General features: G+C 51.5%; 1 protein-coding gene across 3 annotated transcripts in view; it reads left to right on the plus strand.

Annotated features, from left to right (window-relative positions):
- Positions 1 to 20,961, plus strand: part of SEMA5B (semaphorin 5B) — a 415,290-nt gene that overhangs the window by 16,561 nt on the left and 377,768 nt on the right. The window contains exon 1 of one of the 3 annotated variants that reach the window (XM_040358293.1): positions 12,716 to 13,088. The exons of the other annotated variants lie outside the window; for them this stretch is intronic. The gene's annotated coding sequence lies outside the window, so the exon portion shown is untranslated. Of the gene's footprint in view, positions 1 to 12,715; positions 13,089 to 20,961 lie in introns of those variants that run through there. 3 annotated transcript variants of the gene reach the window in all.

The raw sequence follows: 20,961 nt of genomic DNA on the forward strand, positions 1-20,961 counted from the left end.
CCCCTGTCGCTGCTGCCCCTCCTGACCCCTGTCGCTGCTGCCCCTCCTGACCCCTGTCGCTGCTGCCCCTCCTGACCCCTGTCGCTGCTGCCCCTCCTGACCCCTGTCGCTGCTGCCCCTCCTGACCCCTGTCGCTGCTGCCCCTCCTGACCCCTGTCGCTGCTGCCCCTCCTGACCCCTGTCGCTGCTGCCCCTCCTGACCCCTGTCGCTGCTGCCCCTCCTGCCCCCTGTCGCTGCTGCCCCTCCTGCCCCCTGTCGCTGCTGCCCCTCCTGCCCCCTGTCGCTGCTTCTCCTCCTGCCCCCTGTCGCTGCTTCTCCTCCTGCCCCCTGTCGCTGCTTCTCCTCCTGCCCCTTGTCGCTGCTTCTCCTCCTGCCCCTTGTCGCTGCTTCTCCTCCTGCCCCCTGTCGCTGCTTCTCCTCCTGCCCCCTGTCGCTGCTTCTCCTCCTGCCCCTTGTCGCTGCTTCTCCTCCTGCCCCTTGTCGCTGCTTCTCCTCCTGCCCCTTGTCGCTGCTTCTCCTCCTGCCCCTTGTCGCTGCTATATATATATTACATGAGAAATTTATTACATGTGTAGTGTGTACGTGTTTTTTATATGTACAGTGTGTGTATCACAGGTGTGCGCACAGGGTGTGCTTGGTGTGCCTGGGCACACCCTACTCACCCCTTTGCTGTGCCGATTCCCCCTGCTTCCTGTCCCCCCCCCCTGCAGTGCTGGCAGCATCCCTCCTCTCCTCCCATGAGCGGGTAAAGAGCTGGTAAATATTTAAAGAACTGGCCTTTTCCTTTTCTGAATGAACACAGTGAGTGATTGGTCCCGATTGCACCTGTCTTCATTCTTAACTGAAGCATAGTAAGCTATGTTTACTACAGGCTGTAGAGAAAGGGTCCCGGGGGGGGGGGGGGAATCTCTGTCCACAGTTTCTTTTTCAGGGATCTGTTTAGATCCTTGATATGTCACCAACAACCCCATTCCAGGGCTCCTACAAAAAAAAAATATGTTGTAAAAATAATAATAAAAAAAAACTTTAAAATAAAAATTAATAAAGGTGCTGACACTAATCTTTGTCCTACTGACCCCATCCACTTCTCTGATTTGGTATCAGTGGGACGAATAGTGTCCCATCATTGGTATCAGTGGGAGGAATAGTGTCCCATCATTGGTATCAGTGGGAGGAATAGTGTCCCATCATTGGTATCAGTGGGACGAATAGTGTCCCATCATTGGTATCAGTGGGAGGAATAGTGTCCCATCATTGGTATCAGTGGGAGGAATAGTGTCCCATCATTGGTATCAGTGGGAGGAATAGTGTCCCATCATTGGTGTCAGTGGGAGGAATAGTGTCCCATCATTGGTGTCAGTGGGAGGAATAGTGTCCCATCATTGGTATCAGTGGGAGGAATAGTGTCCCATCATTGGTGTCAGTGGGAGGAATAGTGTCCCATCATTGGTGTCAGTGGGAGGAATAGTGTCCCATCATTGGTGTCAGTGGGAGGAATAGTGTCCCATCATTGGTGTCAGTGGAAGGAATAGTGTCCCATCATTGGTATCAGTGGGAGGAATAGTGTCCCATCATTGGTGTCAGTGGGAGGAATAGTGTCCCATCATTGGTGTCAGTGGGAGGAATAGTGTCCCATCATTGGTGTCAGTGGGAGGAATAGTGTCCCATCATTGGTCTCAGTGGGAGGAATAGTGTCCCATCATTGGTGTCAGTGGGAGGAATAGTGTCCCATCATTGGTATCAGTGGGAGGAATAGTGTCCCATCATTGGTGTCAGTGGGAGGAATAGTGTCCCATCATTGGTATCAGTGGGAGGAATAGTGTCCCATCATTGGTGTCAGTGGGAGGAATAGTGTCCCATCATTGGTGTCAGTGGGAGGAATAGTGTCCCATCATTGGTGTCAGTGGGAGGAATAGTGTCCCATCATTGGTGTCAGTGGGAGGAATAGTGTCTCATCATTGGTGTCAGTGGGAGGAATAGTGCCCCATCATTGGTGTCAGTGGGAGGAATAGTGCCCCATCATTGGTGACAGTGGGAGGAATAGTGTCCCATCATTGGTGTCAGTGGGAGAAATAGTGTCCCATCATTGGTGTCAGTGGGAGGAATAGTGTCCCATCATTGGTGTCAGTGGGAGGAATAGTGTCCCATCATTGGTGTCAGTGGGAGGAATAGTGTCCCATCATTGGTGTCAGTGGGGAGGAATAGTGTCCCATCATTGGTGTCAGTGGGAGGAATAGTGCCCCATCATTGGTGTCAGTGGGAGGAATAGTGTCCCATCATTGGTGTCAGTGGGAGAAATAGTGTCCCATCATTGGTGTCAGTGGGAGGAATAGTGCCCCATCATTGGTGTCAGTGGGAGGAATAGTGTCCCATCATTGGTGTCAGTGGGAGGAATAGTGTCCCATCATTGGTGTCAGTGGGAGGAATAGTGTCCCATCATTGGTGTCAGTGGGGGGAATAGTGCCCCATCATTGGTATCAGTGGGAGGAATAGTGCCCCATCATTGGTGTCAGTGGGAGGAATAGTGTCCCATCATTGGTGTCAGTGGGAGGAATAGTGTCCCATCATTGGTGTCAGTGGGGGGAATAGTGTCCCATCATTGGTGTCAGTGGGAGGAATAGTGTCCCATCATTGGTGTCAGTGGGAGGAATAGTGTCCCATCATTGGTGTCAGTGGGAGGAATAGTGCCCCATCATTGGTATCAGTGGGAGGAATAGTGTCCCATCATTGGTGTCAGTGGGAAGAATAGTGTCCCCCCCAATAGCTGGATGAATAAAGGGGCACTGGGCTGTAGATTGCATGCTCGGTGTTGTACATTATATACTCGGCACACTGGGAAGTATTTTAGTTTCTCTCGCCCCCTGTTGGGCATCGATTATATTTTTCTAATAATAGAAGGTATATCTCTGCAGTATATATATATATTAGATCTCTGTATTGTGTGTTGAGGATGTATCTCTATCTCTGTGTAGACAGGAAGCCCCTCCCCCCCCCATAGCTCGGTATATACAGACAGTATGGATGGGAAGTGTCTCCGCACACTGCTGGGGCGGGATGAGTCACCGCTGTCAGCGCGCCGTCATCCTCATCCTGATTTAGCCGTCTTTTCCCGGCCTCCTCGGGTGTTCTTTATATAGAAGAAAATGTCCTCCCCGTCACCAGACCACTCCGTGTCCCCGTCTCATGTCTCCGTGTGATTGGAATATCGGGGGGGGGGGGCATTTCCTCAGTCCCCCCTCCCCCATTGATCAGACTGTACATTGTAACTTTGTAGGAGGAGGAGGATTTCCTCAGTCTCCCCTCCGCAGTGATCATCTGGTGCGTTTATCGGCCGAATGATATTCACGGCGGATGAAATCCGGAGACGCGAGCGGAGAAATCGCCTGGAGCCGTTTCTTATAAAAAGTCAGAACTGTCAGATTTGATGTTTCTCAGGAAAAAACAAAGTAACAGTTTTACATTCTATAAATAGATCTCACTTCCTGCAGATGTTCTAAACAAACGTCAATGTTAGTAAACAGACTTCACTCTCCTGATCCCCATCCCGATCCTTCTCCTGATCCCCATCCCGATCCTTCTCCTGATCCCCCATCCCGATCCTTCTCCTGATCCCCATCCCGATCCTTCTCCTGATCCCCATCCCGATCCTTCTCCTGATCCCCATCCCGATCCTTCTCCTGATCCCCATCCCGATCCTTCTCCTGATCCCCATCCCGATCCTTCTCCTGATCCCCATCCCGATCCTTCTCCTGATCCCCCATCCCGGTCCTTCTCCCCATCCCGGTCCTTCTCCCTATCCCGATCCTTCTCCTGATCCCCATCCCGATCCTTCTCCTGATCCCCATCCCGGTCCTTCTCCTGATCCCCATCCCGATCCTTCTCCTGATCCCCCATCCCGGTCCTTCTCCTGATCCCCCATCCCGGTCCTTCTCCTGATCCCCCATCCCGGTCCTTCTCCCTATCCCGATCCTTCTCCTGATCCCCATCCCGGTCCTTCTCCTGATCCCCATCCCGATCCTTCTCCTGATCCCCATCCCGGTCCTTCTCCTGATCCCCATCCCGGTCCTTCTCCCTATCCCGATCCTTCTCCTGATCCCCATCCCGGTCCTTCTCCTGATCCCCATCCCGGTCCTTCTCCTGATCCCCATCCCGGTCCTTCTCCTGATCCCCATCCCGGTCCTTCTCCCTATCCCGATCCTTCTCCTGATCCCCATCCCGGTCCTTCTCCTGATCCCCATCCCGGTCCTTCTCCTGATCCCCATCCCGGTCCTTCTCCTGATCCCCATCCCGGTCCTTCTCCCTATCCCGATCCTTCTCCTGATCCCCATCCCGGTCCTTCTCCTGATCCCCCATCCCGGTCCTTCTCCTGATCCCCCATCCCGGTCCTTCTCCTGATCCCCCATCCCGGTCCTTCTCCTGATCCCCATCCCGGTCCTTCTCCTGATCCCCATCCCGGTCCTTCTCCTGATCCCCATCCCGGTCCTTCTCCTGATCCCCATCCCGGTCCTTCTCCCTATCCCGATCCTTCTCCTGATCCCCATCCCGGTCCTTCTCCTGATCCCCATCCCGGTCCTTCTCCTGATCCCCATCCCGGTCCTTCTCCTGATCCCCATCCCGGTCCTTCTCCCTATCCCGATCCTTCTCCTGATCCCCATCCCGGTCCTTCTCCTGATCCCCCATCCCGGTCCTTCTCCTGATCCCCCATCCCGGTCCTTCTCCTGATCCCCCATCCCGGTCCTTCTCCTGATCCCCCATCCCGGTCCTTCTCCTGATCCCCATCCCGGTCCTTCTCCTGATCCCCATCCCGGTCCTTCTCCTGATCCCCATCCCGGTCCTTCTCCTGATCCCCATCCCGGTCCTTCTCCTGATCCCCATCCCGGTCCTTCTCCTGATCCCCATCCCGGTCCTTCTCCTGATCCCCATCCCGGTCCTTCTCCTGATCCCCATCCCGGTCCTTCTCCCTATCCCGATCCTTCTCCTGATCCCCATCCCGGTCCTTCTCCCTATCCCGGTCCTTCTCCTGATCCCCATCCCGGTCCTTCTCCTGATCCCCATCCCGGTCCTTCTCCTGATCCCCATCCCGGTCCTTCTCCTGATCCCCCATCCCGGTCCTTCTCCTGATCCCCCATCCCGGTCCTTCTCCTGATCCCCCATCCCTTCTCCTGATCCCCCATCCCGGTCCTTCTCCTGATCCCCCATCCCTTCTCCTGATCCCCCATCCCGGTCCTTCTCCTGATCCCCCATCCCGGTCCTTCTCCTGATCCCCATCCCGGTCCTTCTCCTGATCCCCATCCCGATCCTTCTCCTGATCCCCATCCCGGTCCTTCTCCTGATCCCCATCCCGGTCCTTCTCCTGATCCCCATCCCGGTCCTTCTCCTGATCCCCATCCCGGTCCTTCTCCCTATCCCGATCCTTCTCCTGATCCCCATCCCGGTCCTTCTCCTGATCCCCATCCCGGTCCTTCTCCCTATCCCGATCCTTCTCCTGATCCCCATCCCGGTCCTTCTCCCTATCCCGGTCCTTCTCCTGATCCCCATCCCGGTCCTTCTCCTGATCCCCATCCCGGTCCTTCTCCTGATCCCCATCCCGGTCCTTCTCCTGATCCCCATCCCGATCCTTTTCCTGATCCCCATCCCGATCCTTCTCCTGATCCCCCATCCCGATCCTTCTCCTGATCCCCCATCCCGGTCCTTCTCCTGATCCCCATCCCGATCCTTCTCCTGTTCCCCATCCCGGTCCTTCTCCTGTTCCCCATCCCGATCCTTCTCCTGTTCCCCATCCCGATCCTTCTCCTGTTCCCCATCCCGGTCCTTCTCCTGTTCCCCATCCCGATCCTTCTCCTGATCCCCATCCCGATCCTTCTCCTGATCCCCCATCCCGATCCTTCTCCTGATCCCCATCCCGATCCTTCTCCTGTTCCCCATCCCGATCCTTCTCCTGATCCCCATCCCGATCCTTCTCCTGATCCCCATCCCGATCCTTCTCCTGTTCCCCATCCCGATCCTTCTCCTGTTCCCCATCCCGATCCTTCTCCTGTTCCCCATCCCGATCCTTCTCCTGTTCCCCATCCCGATCCTTCTCCTGTTCCCCATCCCGATCCTTCTCCTGATCCCCATCCAGATCCTTCTCCTGATCCCCATCCTTCTCCCGTCTCTATCGCGCGCCTTCTCCCGTCTCTATCGCGCGCCTTCTCCGTCTCTATCGCGCGCCTTCTCCCGTCTCTATCGCGCGCCTTCTCCCGTCTCTATCGCGCGCCTTCTCCCGTCTCTATCGCGCGCCTTCTCCCGTCTCTATCGCGCGCCTTCTCCCGTCTCTATCGCGCGCCTTCTCCCGTCTCTATCGCGCGCCTTCTCCGTCTCTATCGCGCGCCTTCTCCCGTCTCTATCGCGCGCCTTCTCCCGTCTCTATCGCGCGCCTTCTCCCGTCTCTATCGCGCGCCTTCTCCCGTCTCTATCGCGCGCCTTCTCCCGTCTCTATCGCGCGCCTTCTCCCGTCTCTATCGCGCGCCTTCTCCCGTCTCTATCGCGCGCCTTCTCCCGTCTCTATCGCGCGCCTTCTCCCGTCTCTATCGCGCGCCTTCTCCCGTCTCTATCGCGCGCCTTCTCCCGTCTCTATCGCGCGCCTTCTCCCGTCTCTATCGCGCGCCTTCTCCCGTCTCTATCGCGCGCCTTCTCCCGTCTCTATCGCGCGCCTTCTCCCGTCTCTATCGCGCGCCTTCTCCCGTCTCTATCGCGCGCCTTCTCCCGTCTCTATCGCGCGCCTTCTCCCGTCTCTATCGCGCGCCTTCTCCCGTCTCTATCGCGCGCCTTCTCCCGTCTCTATCGCGCGCCTTCTCCCGTCTCTATCGCGCGCCTTCTCCCGTCTCTATCGCGCGCCTTCTCCCGTCTCTATCGCGCGCCTTCTCCCGTCTCTATCGCGCGCCTTCTCCCGTCTCTATCGCGCGCCTTCTCCCGTCTCTATCGCGCGCCTTCTCCCGTCTCTATCGCGCGCCTTCTCCCGTCTCTATCGCGCGCCTTCTCCCGTCTCTATCGCGATTCCTCTCCCGTCCCCATCCCGCAGCGCGATCCTTCTCCCGTCCCCATCCCGCAGCGCGATCCTTCTCCCGTCCCCATCCCGCAGCGCGATCCTTCCCCCGTCCCCATCCCGCAGCGCGATCCTTCCCCCGTCACTGTTTACGACCTCTGTATTTTCCTGGGAAGCATTTCCCCTTTCTGTGGTCTCTCTGGTTTCCGTTCGCTCGTTTTTGTAGGCGAGTCGTTGGCGATTGGCGTTGAACGAGCTGACCGGAGGGTTGAATTACGCGCTGGTCTGCGGAATCGGAGACATTTGCATGGAGCGCCCCGCAGCCACATCTCTCGTCCCGGCTTGCCGAGGACTTCTGTTAAATTGAAATTTTCTCTCGCTGGCGGCTCCGATTTATTAATTGTGTGAAACCGTTGCGCCGCGTCCGCGGTGTATGAAATTCCGTGTTGGGTGTTGGTTTGGCTGCTCTGGGGATCCTCGGCCCTAAATGACGGCATAAGGAGAATGTGAAGGACGAAGGATTGCGCGCTCTTCACCTTCATTGTCGCGCCTGACCTTTTACTGCAGAGGTCAGCCGGCCAGAATTGAATATGGAGGCGGCCATTGTTCACCTCCTACTTGTGAAAATGCTAATGATTCGGCTCTTGTAAATATCCGACTGCCCAATCACTGACCCAGAATAGGTCCCGACTTCACTGGCTACATGCTTCTCCGGTGGAAGATCTGCATTCATAGGCCAGCTCTGGATCTAACTAGACATGTGCAATTCGTTTCGTTCCGAATGAATTTTTTAATGAATTTTTCGACAAATTCGGAAATCCGAAAATAAGAACAAAAAAAAAGAAAATTCAAAAATCTGAAATAATAAGTAATTAGTATTAACTAACTAATAAATTATAGGTATTGAAAATTCAGAAATCCGAAAATAAGAAAGAAAACCCCAAAATTTGAAATAACTAATAATAACCAATTATTACATTTAGAAGTATTGGACTTTCCTTTTGGCTGTTACAAGTCAAGGTAACTAATTCAAATTTATCCGAAGTTACGAATCATCCGAAATGAGGAATGCCGCATCTAAACGAACGGAACGGAACTAATTGATAATAATAATAAAAAACGTTTTTTTTTTATTATTCTTTCTGTTCCATTTGTTTAGATGCGCCATTCGTTGTTTTGGATAATTTGTAACTTTGCATAAATTCGTATTCGTTACGTTGACTAACAGCCAAAAGGAAATTCCAATACCTATCATTTAATGGTTATTAGTTATTATTTAGAGATTTGGGATTTCAATCCTTTCGAATTTTCTGATTTTCGGATTTTTCGAAATGCTGAATTTTCGGATTTTCTTTCTTATTTTCGGATTTTTCGAAATGCTGAGTTTTCGGATTTTTCGAAATGCTGAGTTTTCGGAATGCTGAATTTTCGGATCTTTGAAATGCTGAATTTTCAGATTTTCTTTCTTATTATCGAATTTTCGAAATGCTGAATTTTGATCGAAAATTCGAAAACTCTGTGCGTTTTGGCGATGAGCGGCAACTCTGTGCGTTTTGGCGATGAGCGGCAACTCTGTGCGTTTTGGCGATGAGCGGCAACTCTGTGCGTTTTGGCGATGAGCGGCAACTCTGTGCGTTTTGGCGATGAGCGGCAACTCTGTGCGTTTTGGCGATGAGCGGCAACTCTGTGCGTTTTTGCCATGAGCGACAACTCTGCGTTTTTGCCGTGAGCGGCAGCTCTGCGTTTTTTGCAAAGAGCGGCAACTCTGCATTTTTGCCGTGAGCGGCAGCTCTGCGTTTTTGCGGTGAGCGGCAACTCTGTGTGATGATCGGCAACTCTGTGCGTTTTGGCGATGAGCGGCAACTCTGTGCGTTTTGGCGAGCGGCAACTCTGTCCGTTTTTGCGATGAGCGGCAACTCTACGTTTTTGCCGTAAGCGGCAGCTCTGCCTTTTTGCGGTGAGCGGCAACTCTGCGTTTTTGCGGTGAGCGGCAACTCTGCGTTTTTGCGGTGAGCGGCAACTCTGCGTTTTTGCGGTGAGCGGCAACTCTGCGTTTTTGCGGTGAGCGGCAACTCTGCGTTTTTGCGGTGAGCGGCAACTCTGCGTTTTTGTGATGAGCGGCAATTCTGTGCGTTTGGCGATGAGCGGCAATTCGCCTTCTTTTGTTAGCATTTGAAACTTTATACATTTTCTATAATTAGAGAATTATGAAACATTCGGACAAGTTGATGCGATTTTATTATTTATCTTCAGAGATCTTCTCCCCTCGGTCCGCCGCCGCCGTCGTCGTTCTTCCCTCACCTCGGATGCGTTTTCTCCTCTTCATCGCGCCAGCGATCCGCCGCGCATACTTTGTAACGCAGAATATTCTTCTTCCTGAACGTCTTTGATGGATTTCTTCATATCTGGGACGACTTGTTCCGTTTGACTCCTTTTTATCTCCGGAACGACGTCGGAAAAGATTCGGCTGAATGTATATTTTATGTGATTAACGGGGGAGGGGGGGGGGCCGTGCGATTTCTCGTCCTGTCAGCGGGATGACTGATCCCGGGAACCGCTGCGTCCGCCGAAACAGAAACAGCGTTGGTGTCGGCGATCTCTGGGGTTTGTTGGGCGGGGCTTGTTGGCGATGATACATAAAATCATAAAGTAAATTAAACAATACTAAGTAGTAGTAAATAAATATACCCTCAGGCCCAGATTCTCAAAGGAGATACGCCGTAGTAACTCTGAGTCTGAGCCGTCGTATCTATGCGCCTGATTCTTAGAATCAGTTACGCATCGATTTTCTATTAGATCCGACCGGCGTAAGTCTCTTACGCCGTTGGATCTTAACTGCATATTTACGCTGGCCGCTCGGGGCGTGTACGCTGATTTACGCCTAGAAGTATGTAAATCGGCTAGATACGCGAATTCACGAACGTACGCCCGGCCGACGCAGTACAGATACGCCGTTTACGTTAGGCTTTTCCCGGCCTATTTACGCTACGCCGCAACTTACGGAGCAAGTGCTTTGAGAATACTGCACTTGCCCATCTAAGTTGCGGAGGCGTAACGTAAATAGGATCCGTTACGCCCGTTCAAAGATACGCCGATCTACGTGAATCTGGGCCTTAATGTTTTTACTAAACACTCTGGGCCAGATTCTCAAAGAGTTACGCCAGCGTATCAGCAGATACGCCGACGTAACTCCGAATCTAAGCCTGCGCTGTCGGATCTTAGGCTGCAATTCTAGGCCGGCCTCTAGGTGGCGCTTCCATTGCGGTCGGCGTAGAATATGCAAATGAGTCGTTACGCCGATTCACGAACGTACGCTTGCCCGTCGCAGTAAATTTACGCCGTTTCCGTAAGAGATACGCGGCGTAAAGTTAAACATGCCCCCTAGGTGGCGTACTCCATGTTAAGTATGGCCCTCGTTCCCGCGTCGAAATTTGAAAATGTTATGTCGTTTGTGGAACTCGTCCGTGAATGGGGCTGGACGCCATTTACGTTCACGTCGCAACCAATGACGTCCTTATAATTTATATATATATAAATTATAATTGTGTTCAGGTTTGAGTGTGTAGTAGTAGTAGTAGTAGTAGTAGTAGTAGTATTATTGTTAATAATAATTTTTAATTTATGTAATATTTTTTAAGGTTAGGGGTTAATTTATTTCTGTAATATTACATATTTTTTTTTTTATTTATGTACTCTATGATGATTTTTTTTTTATTTGTGTATTTTTTACATTTATTTATTCGTACTATTTTTTTATTTGAGCAGAAAATCGTGCAAAAAAACGCGCGAATGTCGCGTTTTCATGAATTTCTATGAGAATACAAATGCACCAAAAAATGCTTTAAATCTGCCCAATTCGAGCTGCAAAAAAATAAATAAAAGCTCCGGAATTTTCGTTGCGCTTCAGGTGACATGAAGTGGAGATGTGACCCGTCTCCATTAGAGAATCATTGTTTTTTTTTTTTTTTTTCTCCAACGCTGAGGGCCCCAGACAAGTTCAATGCACTTTAACCAAAATCCTAAACCTCAACCTAACTCTGGACCCCGACCCTTCAGATTTTGGATTACTACCCCCCCCCCCTCCAAACACCCCCAAGATCAGTCGCTCAATGCCGATAAACATAAGAACGTTGTCTGATCCAATCGTGTAGGGATATGGTGACCCCCCCCAGGGCCATCTTAATGCAAGGGCACTGCTGGGCACTACCCAGGGGCCCCAGGTACATGGGGGGCCCCCCACAATAATCTTGCATTACATTATACTTGCCAACTGTCCCGGATTTGCTGGGACAGTCACGCTTTTTACTAAACTGTCCCGATATTGTTGTGTCCCGGGAAGCATCTCAGAACCTTTACTGTGCCCTCCTGAGCCCAGTATTGTGCCCTCCTGACCCCCCCCCCCCGTACTGTGCCCTCCTGAGCCCAGTATTGTGCCCTCCTGAGCCCAGTATTGTGCCCTCCTGACCCCCCCCCCTGTACTGTGCCCTCCTGAGCCCAGTATTGTGCCCTCCTGACCCCCCCTGTACTGTGCCCTCCTGACCCCCCCTGTACTGTGCCCTCCTGACCCCCCCTGTACTGTGCCCTCCTGAGCCCAGTATTGTGCCCTCCTGAGCCCAGTATTGTGCCCTCCTGAGCCCAGTATTGTGCCCTCCTGAGCCCAGTATTGTGCCCTCCTTAGCCCAGTATTGTGCCCTCCTGACCCCCCCCCCCTGTACTGTGCCCTCCTGAGCCCAGTATTGTGCCCTCCTGACCCCCCCTGTACTGTGCCCTCCTGAGCCCAGTATTGTGCCCTCCTGAGCCCAGTATTGTGCCCTCCTGACCCCAGTATTGTGCCCTCCTGACCCCCCCCCCCCTGTACTGTGCCCTCCTGAGCCCAGTATTGTGCCCTCCTGACCCCCCCTGTACTGTGCCCTCCTGAGCCCAGTATTGTGCCCTCCTGAGCCCAGTATTGTGCCCTCCTGACCCCAGTATTGTGCCCTCCTGACCCCCCCCGTCTGTACTGTGCCCTCCTGAGCCCAGTATTGTGCCCTCCTGACCCCCCCTGTACTGTGCCCTCCTGAGCCCAGTATTGTGCCCTCCTGACCCCCCCCCCGTACTGTGCCCTCCTGAGCCCAGTATTGTGCCCTCCTGACCCCCCCCCCCCCCCGTACTGCGCCCTTTGTGTTGACTAGTCTTTGATTTATGGGATGTTTTTCTTAGAGCCCTTTCCGTTTTTGCGGTAAAAATAACGCTATTAAAACGCTCCAAAAACGCCCCTCTCCATTGAAATGAATTAAAAACACTGTAAAATCGCGGTAAAATAGCAGTGTTTTACCGCTATTTTAACGCTCCGCTATAGGCGTTTCCAGTGTGAAAGGGGTCTTGTGTAAAATCGATTTTATTGAAAGTACTAATGAATATATGTTTAATTCTATCAACTATTTATACTTTATTGGGGCAAGTTGGTAGGGGCCTCAGAGAATTACTTTGCCCAGGGGCCCATGATGCTATTAAGATGGGCTTGCTCCCCCCACCCCCAGGGGTACCCCATATCAGATGGTTTCGATGAGAAGTTGTTGGGGTGGGGGGGGGGGTGAGCTGAGCTCTGGAATGAAGCGCTTTCTTCTCTCGCTCGGATAATGTCATTGTGCAGCTGCGAGCGCGGACGCCGCCAGGATCGCAGCCCCTTCCAGAAAAAGGCTCCGCTGGGGGCTCTGAGGCCGATGCGTCGATCACTCCCTGTTACTTGTGGCTTCAACGTTCGCCAAAATACACGCGCTCCAAACCGCTAATAACTCTGCGCTCGCCGCAGCCCCTCCTCAGCTCCATCGCCAGCGTTCCGTCTCTCCCTTTCCATGCTGGGCTGCGGCACAGAAGGGGTTAACCCAGAGTCCGGAAAGGATTGTCAGGGACGTCACTGAGCGACTCCTGAACGAGATTTTTAAATAGTAGCTGAGTGTCTGTTCCCCCCGGGGGGCGCTGGAGGGAGAGAAGGACGCAAACCTCTTCTTCTTCTTCTCCGGGATTGAGCTGCGGAATCGGGAACACCTGGCGTGTAAGGACGGCGACTCTCCGGGGCGAGCGGTGAGTAGACGAGTCCTTCTGGCTTGGGGCTCCGTCAGGGATCCTGTCCCAGAATTTATGGACATGAGGACAGTTCATAAAATCCGAGGACCCGGGCCGAACAATAGAGAGAGAGACACGGGAGACGGGGACATGGTTTATTGTAATCCTCTTGTATTTTATTGTATTGTAACTGTACTGCCTTCCTTTATATTGTAAAGCGCTGCGTAAACTGTCTGCACGGTATATATCCTTTATTATAATAATAATAATTGTATTGCTGTGTTTGGTATTCTTTATTTTATATAATAATAATTATTATTATTATTATTATTAATAATTTTTATTTAATCATTTATTTTAGAAGGGAAACAAAAGTACATTGTTGCCAACATCCTAAAATATTGTGCAATAATAATAATATAATAAAACAAAAAAACACCCTTCTGAACGATCTGGGGACTTGTCAGATGGCAATAATTACATACAAAGATACAAGAATATATACCCGTGTGTGTGTGTGTGTGTGTGTGTATATATAGTATATATAATTATTTTCTATTATATAAACACACACACATAACCTATATATGTAAAATAATATCATGGGTTATAGAGCGATACATAAATTCACTAATTGTGTAAGATTTAATTAGAATAATATGTGGACCGTAAACATTGATAAATTGATCAAGGTTCAGGTTAATCCTTGTGTTGAGTGTAGGATCAGTGTCATTTGGGATGTGTTGGGTTGTGTTGGGTGTAAGATTGGGATCAGTTAGGTTGTGTTGGGTGAAGGGTCTGGATCGGCTGGGTTGTGGTGGGTTTAGGATCAGGATCGGTTGGGTTGTGTTTGATGTAGGATCGGGATCAGTTGGGTTGTGTTGGATGTAGGATCAGTTAGGTTGTGTTGGGTGTATAATCGGGATTTGTTGGGTGTATGAACGGGATCAGTTGGGTTGTGTTGGATGTAGGATCGGTTGGGTTGTGTTGGATGTAGGATCGGTTGGGTTGTGTTGGATGTAGGATTGGTTGGGTTGTGTTGGATGTAGGATTGGTTGGGTTGTGTTGGATGTAGGATTGGTTGGGTTGTGTTGGATGTAGGATCGGTTGGGTTGTGTTGGATGTAGGATTGGTTGGGTTGTGTTGGATGTAGGATTGGTTGGGTTGTGTTGGATGTAGGATTGGTTGGGTTGTGTTGGATGTTGGATGTAGGATTGGTTGGCTTGTGTTGGGTGTAGGATTGGTTGGCTTGTGTTGGATGTAGGATTGGTTGCTTGTGTTGCTTGTGTTGGATGTAGGATTGGTTGGGTTGTGTTGGGTGTAGGATTGGTTGGGTTGTGTTGGGTGTAGGATTGGTTGGCTTGTGTTGGATGTAGGATTGGTTGCTTGTGTTGGATGTAGGATTGGTTGCTTGTGTTGGATGTAGGATTGGTTGGGTTGTGTTGGATGTAGGATTGGTTGGGTTGTGTTGGATGTAGGATTGGTTGGCTTGTGTTGGGTGTAGGATTGGTTGGCTTGTGTTGGATGTAGGATTGGTTGCTTGTGTTTGATGTAGGATTGGTTGTGTTGTGTTGGGTGTAGGATTGGTTGGGTTGTGTTGGGTGTAGGATTGGTTGGGTTGTGTTGGATGTAGGATTGGTTGGCTTGTGTTGGATGTAGGATTGGTTGGCTTGTGTTGGATGTAGGATTGGTTGGCTTGTGTTGGATGTAGGATTGGTTGGCTTGTGTTGGATGTAGGATTGGTTGGCTTGTGTTGGATGTAGGATTGGTTGGCTTGTGTTGGATGTAGGATTGGTTGGCTTGTGTTGGATGTAGGATTGGTTGGCTTGTGTTGGATGTAGGATTGGTTGGCTTGTGTTGTGTTGGATGTAGGATTGGTTGGCTTGTGTTGGGTGTATTTTGGTGTAGAATCAGGATCAATTTGGGTGTGTTTGATATAGGATCAGGATTGGTTGTGTTGTGTTGGGTTTAGGATCGGGGTCAGTTGAGTTGTGTTGGGTGTAGGATCGGGGTCAGTTGAGTTGTGTTGGATATAATATGTAGTATGATCGGTTGGCTTATGTTGGGTTGTATTTTGGTGTAGAATCAGGATCGGTTTGGGTGTGTTTGATATATGATCAGGATTGGTTGTGTTGTGTTGGGTGTAGGATCAGGGTCAGTTGAGTTGTGTTGGGTATAATATCGGGATCGATTGGGTTGTGTCGGGGGTAGGATCCGGTTGGGTTGTGGTGTGTGTAGAATCCGGATCCATTGTGATGTGTTGGTTGTAGCATCGGGATCTGTTGGGTTGGGTTGTGCTTGATGTAGGATCAGGATTGATTGTGTTGTGTTTATTGTAGGATCAGGGTCAGTTGAGTTGTGTTGGGTGTAGGATCAGGATTGGTTGGGTTGTGTTGGTTGTAGCATCAGGTTGGGTATTTGTGGATGTAGGATCAGGTTGAGTTGTGTTTGGTGTAGGATCGGGATCGGTTGGGTTGTGTATGGTGTAGGATCGGTATCGGTTGGGTTGTGTAGGATTGGGATCGGGTGGGTTGTGTATGGTGTAGGATTGGGATCGGGTGGGTTGTGTATAGTGTAGGATTGTGATCGGTTGGGTTAATCATTATAACCTTCATTGTTTGGTACTTCTGGATGAATTCTGAGAGACGCGCAGTGCCAGATCTACGGAAGTGATCACGTGATGGATGGCGGTGTAGTCGGCAGATGTGGGGTTAACAGGGATGTGTAGGGTGAGAGGATCGGGGTCCATATATCCTGAAACGCGTCGCCAACTTGCAACGCAATGACATTCCAATCGGGAGAAGTGGAAGTGGCGTCGGACTCATCTGCTCGCTGTTTTTGCCAGAAGTGGAGCCCCCCCCTCGGGGTCACTTCCTATAAGCAGAAAATCCACACGAGGATGTTTCCCACCCGTTTCCTGGCGCTGTCACAATGCAGGTGCTGGAGAACTGGAAACCATCAATAAAACAAACCGCTCCAGGCGCATCCTATCCTGCGACCGCTGCGTTTCCCTGTGCCCCCCGAGTGCCGCCCTTTCCCCCCTCCGCCCTCACCGCTGCGACCACACACACATGCTTGCCACATGGATACAATTATATCCTCCAATTAACTCCTAGGAGGCTGAAATGTTACACAAACCGAATCCGACGAGACGACTCGAATCTGCTTCTCTGGGTAGAATGACCACCGATCGCTTTACCCAAAAGGAGGAGACTTAATTTTCTGATGCTGCAGTATTTCCCTTTGAGATTTTGGGGCATAGGAACACATTTTAATCTTTTCTGAAAGAGATGAGATTGTAACCCGATGTGTCAACCGGCACCGAGGAGGAGAGGACCGCGCCTGAGTACACCGCCACCAATCGGACACCGTATTGTAGAACAGGAAATTGTACTTGGTCTCTTAGACTTTCCATTGTTCTCATGTGAATGAGCCCCCAGCATTGCTTTGATGTGAGTGACCCCCCCAGCGTTGCTCTGACGTGAATGTGCCCCCCCAGCGTTGCTCTGACGTGAATGTGCCCCCCAGCGTTGCTCCGATGTGAATGTGCCACCAGCGTTGCTCTGACGTGAATGTGCCCCCCAGCGTTGCTCTGACGTGAATGTGCCCCCCAGCGTTGCTCTGACGTGAATGTGCCCCCCAGCATTGCTCTGACGTGAATGTGCCCCCCAGCATTGCTCTGACGTGAATGTGCCCCCCAGCATTGCTCTGACGTGAATGAGCCCCCCAGCATTGCTCTGACGTGAATGAGCCCCCCCAGCATTGCTCTGACGTGAATGAGCCCCCCAGCATTGCCCTGACGTGAATGAGCCCCCCAGCATTGCCCTGACGTGAATGAGCCCCCCCAGCATTGCTCTGACGTGAATGAGCCCCCCCAGCATTGCTCTGACATGAATGAGCCCCCCCAGCATTGCCCTGGTGTGAATGAGTCCCCCCAGCATTGCCCTGGTGTGAATGAGTCCCCCCAGCGTTGCCCTGGTGTGAATGAGTCCCCCCAGCGTTGCCCTGGTGTGAATGAGTCCCCCCAGCGTTGCCCTGGTGTGAATGAGTCCCCCCAGCGTTGCCCTGGTGTGAATGAGTCCCCCCAGCGTTGCCCTGGTGTGAATGAGTCCCCCCAGCGTTGCCCTGGTGTGAATAAGTCCCCCCAGCGTTGCCCTGATGTGAATGAGTCCCCCCAGCGTTGCCCTGATGTGAATGAGTCCCCCCAGCGTTGCCCTGATGTGAATGAGTCCCCCCAGCGTTGCCCTGACGTGAATGAGCCCCCCAGCGTTGCTCTGACGTGAATGTGCCCCCCCAGCATTGCCCTGATGTGAATGAGCCCCCCAGCATTGCTCTGACGTGAATGAGCCCCCCAGCATTGCTCTGACATGAATGAGCCCCCCCAGCATTGCTCTGCTGCCCGCCGAATACAATTTTTTCATTTTTTGGGACAGTTTGCGCTGCTCGGCCGGCCTCATCTATAACCAATGTATAAATCAGTTCCATGCCAATGGGCACAGATGGCGCTGCCAGTCAAAGATCTCGCAGAACCTGGCTGGCGTCCGAGCTGTCAGGAAATTTCCAGATAAAAGATAAAACAATCCATTTTCTACAAGAGAAGTCATGATGAAGAATTATCTGACTCTGTACATTCTCGTGACGCGGCTTATTCTGGCGTTTGTCATTTTCTGTCTGATCCCCCGCCCCGCCGCTTAACGCTTCAGCGGCAACCAGCATTTCTATGGCATACGTGAGGGGAGGATTTTATACATGGGCAGAATATTGGAGGAAGGAGCTCCGGGAACATGTCACCCGTCTACATGGAGACTTCTATTACTAGGAGGTTTATATTCATTTCTGGGATTGGAAATAACATTCACCCGCCTCTTCACCGGAGAAGCTCTGGATCGGAATGTTCAATGTGTAACACTGGCCACATACTTGTCTTAGTCATCCTCATTCTGCTTCCAGGGCTGTGGAGTTGCATGCATTCAGTTCTCCTGCCACTGCCTTTCAGTGGCGGGTGGTGCTCAAAATTTTTTGGGGGACGCAAACAAACTTAAAAAATCATCAATTGCCGCCTCTCTGTGCCCATCAATTGCCGCCTCTCTGTGCCCATCAATTGCCGCCTCTCTGTGCCCATCAATTGCCGCCTCTCTGTGCCCATCAATTGCCACCTCTCTGTGCCCATCAAACGCAACTACTGTTAACCATCAATTGTGCCCCATCAATTGCCCCCAGTTTGCCCCCATCAATTGCCGCCAGTTTGCCCCATCAATTGCCGCCAGTTTGCCCCCATCAATTGCCGCCAGTTTGCCCCCATCAATTGCCGCCAATTTGACCCATCAATTGCCGCCAATTTGACCCATCAATTGCTGCCACTGTGCCCCATCAATTGCTGCCACTGTGCCCATCAATTGCTGCCACTGTGCCCATCAATTGCTGCCACTGTGCCCATCAATTGCTGCCACTGTGCCCATCAATTGCTGCCACTGTGCCCATCAATTGCTGCCACTGTGCCCATCAATTGCTGCCACTGTGCCCATCAATTGCTGCCACTGTGCCCATCAATTGCCGCCACTGTACCCATGAATTGCCACCACTGTGCCATCAAAAGCAGCTACTGTAACCATCAATTGCCGCCAGTTTGCCCTAATCAATTGCCGCCACTGTGCCCCATCAATTGCCGCCACTGTGCCCCATCAATTGCCGCCACTGTGCCCCATCAATTGCCGCCACTGTGCCCCATCAATTGCCGCCACTGTGCCCCATCAATTGCCGCCACTGTGCCCCATCAATTGCCGCCACTGTGCCCATTAAACGCTGCCACTGTGCCCATGAATTGCCGCCACTGTGCCGTCAAACGCAGATACTGTAACCATCGATTGTGCCCCATCAATTGCTGCCAGTTTGCCCCCATCAATTGCTGCCAGTTTGCCCCCATCAAATTTCGCCAGTGTGCCTACCCCCCCCCCCCCCCCCCTGCCGGCACTGACCTGTCTCGGGTCAGCGCTGTACTCCACGCTCTCTCCTCGTCCTCTCTCGTCCTCTTCCCCTGGGAATTATAGGAATTATAGGTAAGCTGGGGGCTCTGGAGCAAGCAAAGGTGCACTGATGGGTGCCACTGAGGGAATTTGGGGGGCACTGAGGACGCTGAGGGCTCTGAGGGTTTGGGGGCACTGCAGGCCACTATACAAGGTTGGGGGACACAATTGGAACTGAAAGGCACTGGGGGAGGTTGGGGGAATTGCAGCTAGCTGAAGGCCCACAAGTAGGAAGGTCATGGCCTGGCGGGTTGAGAACCACTGAGCTCGCAGGTAGAGATTGGCATGCCATCAGACCACGGCCCCAGCTTGGCACGCCAGATACTGACCATGAACAATTTAGGCACCTGTGGGAGTTAATGAGTTTAGTTCCAGGCTGAAGAAAAGGGTCACTTAACTGATAGAAGCAAAAACAACATAAATTTACAGAGGTCCCGCCCACCCCCTTCAACTTTGATTTAGGAGAAAACAACTGTGACAAGGGGAATGGACATCTAAGGGAATTGCAGATTCCTGATTCTCCATCCCGACCGTAACACGCGGAACGCGTTCTCTGCAATCTAACTCATGCAGCGGTTGTGTTCTTCCAGTAGATTGTGATCTCCACTTACTACATGAGTGCAGTGCATCCTGCCAGTGATGGGGGAGGTAAATTATAAGCGTCTGGTGTGGTCATCATTAATGTGAACCAGCTACTTTACCACCCCTAGACTGCAGCTAAACCAATACAGAAGCTGGCTGCTTCCAGCAGTTTGTGATCTCCAGTTATTACATAAGTGCAGTGCATCCTGTACCCTGACCTGTGTTGGAAAGGTAAATATAAGAGGCTGTTGGGGCTGCCATTAATGTTATTCTCTTCTGGTACTCCTCCCTAGACTGTAGCCCGATTCATACACGATCTATCTGCTTCCAGCATTTTGTGATCTACAGTTATTACATGAGTGCAGTGCATCCTATAAATCTTACCGGTGATGGGGAGGTAAATATAAGCATCTGGTGGGGTCATCATTAATGTGAACCTATTCCTTTGCTACTCTCTAGACTGCAGCTAAACTCGTACAGGAACTGTCTGCTTCCAGCAGTTTGTGATCTCCACTTACTACATGAGTGCAGTGCATCTTACAAATCCTGCCAGTAATGGGGAGGCAAATACAAGGGGTTGTTGGAGCTGTCATTAATGTGAAACTGTTCTATTACTCCTCCCTAGACTTCAGCCCGACTCATGCATAAGCTATCTGCTTCCAGCAGTTTGTGATCTCCAGGTATTGCATGAATGCAGTGCATCCTGTAACCTTGCCAGTGTTGAGAAGATAAATATAGGAGGCTGTTGGAGCTGCCATTAATGTGATCCTCTTCTTTTACTCCTCCCTGGACTGCAGCCCGACTCATATGATGTCTGCTTCCAGCAGTTTGTGATCTCCAGGTATTACATGAATGCAGCGCATCCTATAAATCCTGCCAGTGATAGTGAGGTAAATACAAGGGGTTGAGGGAGCTATCATTAATGTGAACCTGTTCTATTACTCCTCCCTAGACTGCAGCCCGACTCATACAGGGGCTTCCAGCAGTTTGTGATCTCCAGGTATTAAATGAATGCAGCGCATCCTATAAATCCTGCCAGTGATGGGGAGGTAAATATAAGGGGGTGAGGGAGCTGTCATTGTGATCCTCTTCTATTACTCCTCCCTGGACTGCAGCCCGACTCATACATGAGCTATCTGCTTCCAGCAGTTTGTGATCTCCAGGTATTGCATGAATGCAGTACATCCTGTAACCTTGCCAGTGTTGGGAAGGTAAATATAGGAGGCTGTTGGGGCTGCCATTAATGTGATCCTCTTCTATTACTCCTCCCTGGACTGCAGCCCGAC

Source organism: Rana temporaria, chromosome 6 (assembly GCF_905171775.1).
Source record: "Rana temporaria chromosome 6, aRanTem1.1, whole genome shotgun sequence".
NCBI classification, from domain to species: Eukaryota; Metazoa; Chordata; class Amphibia; order Anura; family Ranidae; genus Rana; species Rana temporaria.